Here is a 7,250-nt window from a genome sequence, read left to right as displayed (position 1 = left end):
GTAGTGGACACCTGAGACAAGATTACAGGAACAGTGCAACTGTGGGCTCAGACCTCCTCTAAATATTTCCCTGTCTCTAGTACAATGTGGTCCAGGGATTTTTGTTGTGCTGGGTGGACCCAGGTAGATTTTATCTCATGCATTTGTCAGGTTGCTTTCTAGAAATTAGGTAAAGTTACTATCCATGGCATCCTTTCATCCTTCCTTGGTTATGGAAGAGTAGAAATACTCTTTGTCTGAGGATTTCCAGCAGGCTGTCTCTCTGCTCCTTAGGCAGCTGGGTCAGTCAGCTTTTTGATATGCCTCTGTCACTGCAAGTGAATGTTTGTTTGGACAGCCAGAGTCGCTGTTGACATTGGAGGATTTCCAGCCACCTCTTTGTGCTGGGGCCAGAAGTCAGAGGTGCATTCTGGATTTTGACCCAAGGCCAGCATGGCCACAGACACTGTTACATGCAATTGACTCCTGAACCGATGTTAAAACAAAAACAATTTTCTCCATCCCCTGCAGTGTTTGTTCTCTGAAAGATTAGAGCACAGCAGATTGCCTAGAGACTGCCTTGCTTCTCTTCTGAGCCTGTGCAGTGTCCTTTTCTGTCTCCAGTGAATGCTGAAATGGAGAGATTTTGGTGCTTTCCATCTGTTTGACAGGGCACCGTGACGTTGCCCGTTTTGTGTTGACTTAAGAAGACAGTGCTGGGGAACCTGCAAGGCGGATGTTTCTCCGTGCTGAGGCCCCTCAGGGCTGCCAGAGGTTGCCTTGCTGGGTTGTTGGGAAGTGGTGGGATTGTGCATCAGACACTGCATTGCTGTCTGTGGCCTCTTTCCCACTGCCTCACTTGCCAGTGCAGTGGAACAGCTCCACTGCTGCCTGCTGGGCTGGACAGGCTCAGCAGGGGAGCGGCCCTGGGGATTATCTCTGCCTTCCAGAGACAGGAGTGCCCTTGCTGCTTGTGAGCTGCTGGGCAGGTCCCTCTCAGTGCTGTGCAAAGCAGTGGTATGATGGCGATAGGAATGGCCACAGGAAAGGCTACGTTTAAGCAGAGCCAAATTTAAAAGCGTAATTTTAATGGGAATTATACACGTGCCATGTAGATTTAGCTGTGTTGGATATACAACCTTCCTAAGCTGGTATTTTCCTGCTGGTATTGACCATGGCAAACCCTATATATTTATATATATATAAATATGTACGTGCATATGGGTATAAATGTATGTATATGTAGTGTGTGTAGACCAGCCACTTTGATCTATTGTTTGGCTTTGTAGTCATTGAATAATTCACTAGAGTGAATGCAGCCACAGGGTGAACATTTGCAGACTGAAGTTTTAAGACTACTAGGATGAGAGCTTTGTTAGCTTCAGAAAGAAATACTTTACTTTGTAGACACATGCCTTAATACATCTAACACTGCATTAAGAAGACGACAGCTTTTATAAAAGAGCTAATTGGTTGAGTTGTCCTTATACATCTTGCCAGACTTATAATACTCCAGTCACTTTGAGGGGATGGGTGATCTATGGTGAATGAGGAAGTAACATCATTATTTCCCCATTTTCATCAATCCCCGTGGCAAAGACTCTGTGAGCAGCTATTGTGCTTATGGTCACAAATTTTCAGTTTTGCAATGCTGCCCCAAGGCAATGGGTCAGAGGAGGAAGATTGTGGCTCCTAGCTCACGTTGTCCCTCCCTATTGTAATTACAGTAATGCTTCTTTTAGAATCGCTCTCTGAGCAGCAGCTCTCTTTCTTCTGTGACAGCATTTCAGCCACACTGAGCTAAAAAAGAAATGCATCTCTTTTAACAGGACCATAAGTAGCTTTGGATGTATAACGCCTCTATAAAACTGCTTGGCAACATGATTTATTAGAGCAGGATCAGTGGTAAAAGTGACTTCTCTGACAGTAATGGATGAAACACTTCCAGCATAGCTACTCCATCTCTGCTTGGTGTCTATGCCAACAGCAGGCTGGTTTTGTCAGCTCATTCATAATCTCTGCTTTGCTCTCAGCAGAATCCATTGCACAAGACAGGCTTCAGCCACGGCAGATGCTTTTTTTCTAGTTCTCCGTGGGAGCTGCTGCAGAAGATGGGTCAGTGCAAATGCTGCTTGATTCCTGAGACTCTGCTTAATTCTATATCCAGACCCTACACCTTGGTGGGCATTGAGTGCATGCCACTCCCATACCCCTCACTGCTGATCACCCCCACGAAAAGAAATTGAGGGACTGGGGTGAAAGGAGCTGCACCGTTCTTAGACTGAGTGTGAAGTTGGATGATCCCAAAGTCCCAAGGAAGTCTCAGATGTATCTTCTGTGCAGTTCCTGTGAGAAGAGTGGGTTGAGGAGCCTGAATCTAAGGTGCAGATTTTCAAAAGTACCAGTGCAAGTGAAAGCTCCCAGAAACCACATCCTGCAATATACCATGTGCTGCAGCACTCTGATTTGCACTGGTTGTGCAGTGTGACCCTGGCAGTGTGATCTAAATCTGGGGCTCCTTGTGGTGGGACAGCAGAACCCAGCCTGTGCCATGTGGGCAACTGCACCACCCCCATACCCATGCTGGAACTTGGAAGCTAGGTGGGTTCCAAGAGGTGTTTGTGTTTGGAATGTGTCCTTCAGCACATGAAGTCAGGGAAGGATTGCCATAGCAACTATTCTCGAGTATTTTTCCAGTGTTTTCTAATCTTATTCATTTTTTCTTATATCTCTAGCGTTTAATTTAAGGCCTTTCCTAATTGGAGTCCAAAAAACAAATTGAAGTGAATTCCCTTATTAGACAAAAAGTTCAGACACCTTCCCACACAACTTGTGAAGTACAAGATCAACAACATTGAATGTTGCTGTGAGTAAGAGGAGATATGAAATTTGAAATGTATTGTAGCCAGACAAATGAAATAAATGAAGCCTTTTTAGTTAAAGCAAAGCATGGAAATAAAAGATAGTGTACAGCATGACAATTTTGGGCACTCCCTTGCTGGTAGATCTTTCTAGGCTGTTTAATCGCTGATTGTAGACCTTCCCAGTCTTCTTTATGACTCAACTTTGTGAAGGAACATCTTTCCAAATCAACATGAGCTGGCTCATTGAAGTATCTTTCATGATCTGTAGTACTATTTAGTCCGGGTACTTTGAAGGGGATAGTGACTGGAGTGGTGTTTCTTTGGGGTAATTACCATGCCTCTCATTTTCCAGTACCTTTCTTCCACTTTGTGTGTGTTTTGGCTGGGATAGAGTTGATTTTCTTCATAGTAGCTGGTGTGGGGCTGTGCTTTGGATTTGTGCTGAAAACAGTGTTTATAATACAGGGAAGCTTTTGCTATTTATTACGGAGCAGTGCCTACACAGAGCCATGATCTTTTCTGCTCCTTGTTGCAAGTAGGCCTGGGTGCACAAGAAGCTGGGAGGGGAGAGAGCTGGGACAGCTGACCACAGCTGATACTCCATTCCATATGGTGCCACACAGCATATAAAGTGGGGGGAAGAAGGGAGGGAGGATGTTCGGAGTGATGTCATTTTTCTTGCTGAGGAACTGTTCCTTGTGGTGGGGCCCTGGCATCCTGGGGATGGCTGAAACTCCTACCTGCCCACGGCAAGTGGTGAACTAATTCCTTGGTTTGCTTTGTTTGCATGGCCTATTAAACTGTCTCTATCTCAACCCACGAGTTTTCTCACTTTTATTTTTCTGCTTCTCTTCCCCATCCCACCAGAGTGAGCAAATCAGCGAGCAGCTGTGTGATGCCTCTTTGCTGGCTGGGGTTAAACCGTGACACACCTGCACGCCGATACCTAAGTGTGGGAAAGCCAGGCTGGAGGAGAAGAGGAAACCCTGTGGAGCTGTAGGAAGGAGAAGGTTGATGCCTTGGTTGAGTTTCCTCGGGGGAGGGCAGCGTGAGGGTTGAAGGCAGTGTCCTTGGTGCCCCGCAGCTCCCGCAGTGGCCCTTTGCCCTGGTGGGTGTTGGTGGGGAGACTGACAAGCCCCTTTCAATAGGCTTTATGCCCTGATGGCTGCAGCACAGTTAATCACAGAAGAGGTACCAGAGATTCCTCCCAGCTTCTCCAGCCCTGCCTTGAGACAGACTAGGTCTCCTCCCTACAGCAGGGCCCAAAGGAACAAAGATCTTCCTGGAAATTCCCCACCTGACTCCTCCCGCTGTGTTGCCATCTGCTTTGCACAAGATTTTGATATACGCCTTTGTGGAAAGCAATGCTCTTCCTCTGAGGACATCTTTGGCGCTGCTTCCCTGGAGGGGTGAAATCCTGAGGCAGCAAGTGCAGCTGGGACTGTTCTGAGTGCTCCTCCCTGTCCCCAGGCAGGGATGGAAACAGAAATGACAGTTTTATGAGATAGTGCATCTTGGGAACCTGGTCTGAAACGCTCTCAAGTTAGAAACCTGCCCAGCTGATTTCAAAATGATGAAAGCAGTCCTGCAGGTTTTGATCCAAATGGGGTAGCAGGGCCTGGAGCAAGTAGAGGTGGAAAAAATGGGTGCAGTTTCAAGCACAAAGAGTGCCCAGGTGTGGTTTTGTTCCTCCAAGGTGTTATTTGTTAATCTGCCCGTGTGCTGACCCCTGTGTGGCTTCATGCCACACCTCTCCCCTCTCACCGGGCATGGCAGTGGCACTGCTCACATGGGGGGCAGACAGTGCCCTGCTCCCCACTTTGTCTCTCCGGTGCAGGCGTGGTTTGTATCAGCTTCTAAGTGGCTGCACAGGACATGTCTCTGAATCCAGGAATGAAGGCCAGATCCTCAGCCAGGGGAGTCGTTTGGCTGGAGACAGCTCTCCACAGAGCTGGTTTGTTAACAGGCAACAGGAGTTCATCTATTTTTCATCATGATGATGCTATTTCTGAATAAGAGAGAAAAATGCAGGCTTATTTCTGAAGCGCATGATTTAGTTTTTGGCCTTTAAAAATTTGTTTATTTTGAATGGAAGCCCAGAATGCACATAATGTAGCAAAAAAAAATTGCAGACACAGACAGGGATTTTTGTTTCACCTTTCAAGTTACTCCCACTCCTGATGCTAAGGCAGTCAGTAGCGTTTGAAAAGGCTCTGGATGTTTTCCCTTTCCTTGGAAAGAAACAAATGAAAATAACAATCCTGAAGCAATACTGAAGGCACCTGCTTCCAGATAACTCTGCTGAAAGCAGCAAGTTGCAACCAGGCACACCAGGGAGGTGAGGAAAATATCCTGGGAACTGCCACCCTAACAGAGAGTTTCCCTGTGGCTGCAGTTCCTGCTCCTGGGACATGTAGCAAGGGGATGAATACGAGCTCCCCAGGCAGTTCTGATGTGAAGGTAAGCACAATTGTTTTCTGAAATGTTTGATCCCATAATCCACAAATCCGTTTATCATAAACAGCCTTTCAAATTGTTGTGACAAACTCCTCTGGACTGAATCCAGCTCCTGAATTATGAGAAGCTAAAAATGGTGTCTATTCCCATGGCTATAGACAGAGAGATGCTACTCAGCAACAAATGCACCAAGTGCCTTAAAAATAGCCCCTGTGGAATTATTCAGTGTTTGGGACTTGTCATTTCACAGGGGTAAAAATGGATTCATTTTGGCACAAAATATGCATAATATGTATCCACAGCTTTATAAATAGCACTTATAAAATTATGTGTATAATTTTATCTTAAATTGATGCTGAGCAAAGAGACAAAACAATCAACAAAAACTCAACACAAGTTTTGGTCTTAGATAATTGTAAGACTTTTGTCTTAGAAATGCAGGTGTCAAAAGAGACCTTCCTTTACCCTTCCTTCCTTTCTTTAAGACAGCTTTAAGGAAAAAACTTGAAATTGCTGCCGTTATGGCAAACGTTACAGCTATAAGCCAAAGAAGAAGCCTTGGCCAAAGTTGTCACCCCACACAAATTAATTCCATGGCTTTAGCAATTCTGCTTTTCAGAATGTGGGCCTTTATATCTCTTGGGGTTCCAGGTGTTGCAGGTGGAGTCACAAGTATGGTGTAAATTCAGTCGGTGAGATGGTGCTCTGAGAAATAACTGGGTCAATAGCTGGAGCATAACTTGAATTGAGTCTTAGAGTAGCATTTGGGGACCATCCTCTTTATCTTCCTCTTTTGTTATTCTGCTTCCTTTCATCTCACTTGCCCTTGCAGTACTCACGCATTGGTACTTGTGGGTGGGGAGGATAAGGTCTCTTTGGAGGGTCCTAGGCATCTTTCCTTTTCCACTTTTGGGCTCTGCTGAAAGGAAGCAGGTACAAACATGAAGGCTTTGCTGCTGCCCTGCTCCAGGCTTTCCTGTCCACCCTCTACCCTGTACAGCCTGGCTGCAGGCTGAATGTGCCTTGCCTCTAAAAATGCTCAGTAACAATCTGTAGCATCCCAAGCCCTAGGAAAGGGTAGAAGATAGGGCTGGTAAAGCAATATCCTGGGAAAACATTCTGCAAAATTGGAGCAGTAATACAGCAGAACAAAATGTGAGGCCTTTTAGGCACGGACAACCATTTTGTTAATGAACAGAAGGGGTTTCCTTCACTCATGCTTGCACACCTGCACTCAGGTGCAGGTGGATGCCAGCACCCAAGTGGTGGTTTGCTCTGGGTCAGATTGCCACAGCCACCAGGGACAGTCCTGAGTGGGGACTGACCACCAGAGGAGGGACCCATGGCCTTCCAGGAGGTGCAGGGTGGAGAGCTGGACTTGTGAGCAGGAGGATGTCACCCCTGTAACAACACCACCCCTGTACAACATCATGCCTCAGAGTTGTGTTTGTGAAGTCTCAGGATATAACCTATGAGCACTCTTGGTTGTCCTGTCCTGATCAGGGGGGAATGAGATAGATTAAAAGTGGGATTTGGGAATTGAAAGAAGAGAATAAAACAGACTTTCCCAGAACAGTGCAATGGCACAAGGCAGCAACTTTCCCTGAAAGATATCATTCAAATTGTAATGCTTTTCCTTAGAAATCAGCATTTAAAAAAAACTTTTAAATGAAGTGCATAATTTTTTATTTGAAAGAACTCTTAGAATAGTACATTTTTAATAAAGGGTTTTTTAATATGATTTCACAAAAGTCAGTAATATTTTCTGCTTAAAATGACATCCCTCTTACCATTTTACTGAAATCATTAAATGGTTTCTAGGGCAACTTACCAATAGCATTAAGGTTCACTTTTCTGTTTCTTGAGGGGTCAGGGAGGTCTTCATCAGAGAAATCAAGAGATGGAAAAAAATGTCAGAACTGTGCTTTGATGTTTTCCCACCCCTTGCTG

This window comes from Parus major, chromosome 1A (assembly GCF_001522545.3).
Source record: "Parus major isolate Abel chromosome 1A, Parus_major1.1, whole genome shotgun sequence".
NCBI classification, from domain to species: Eukaryota; Metazoa; Chordata; class Aves; order Passeriformes; family Paridae; genus Parus; species Parus major.
Note: the sequence above shows the minus strand (reverse complement) of the source record.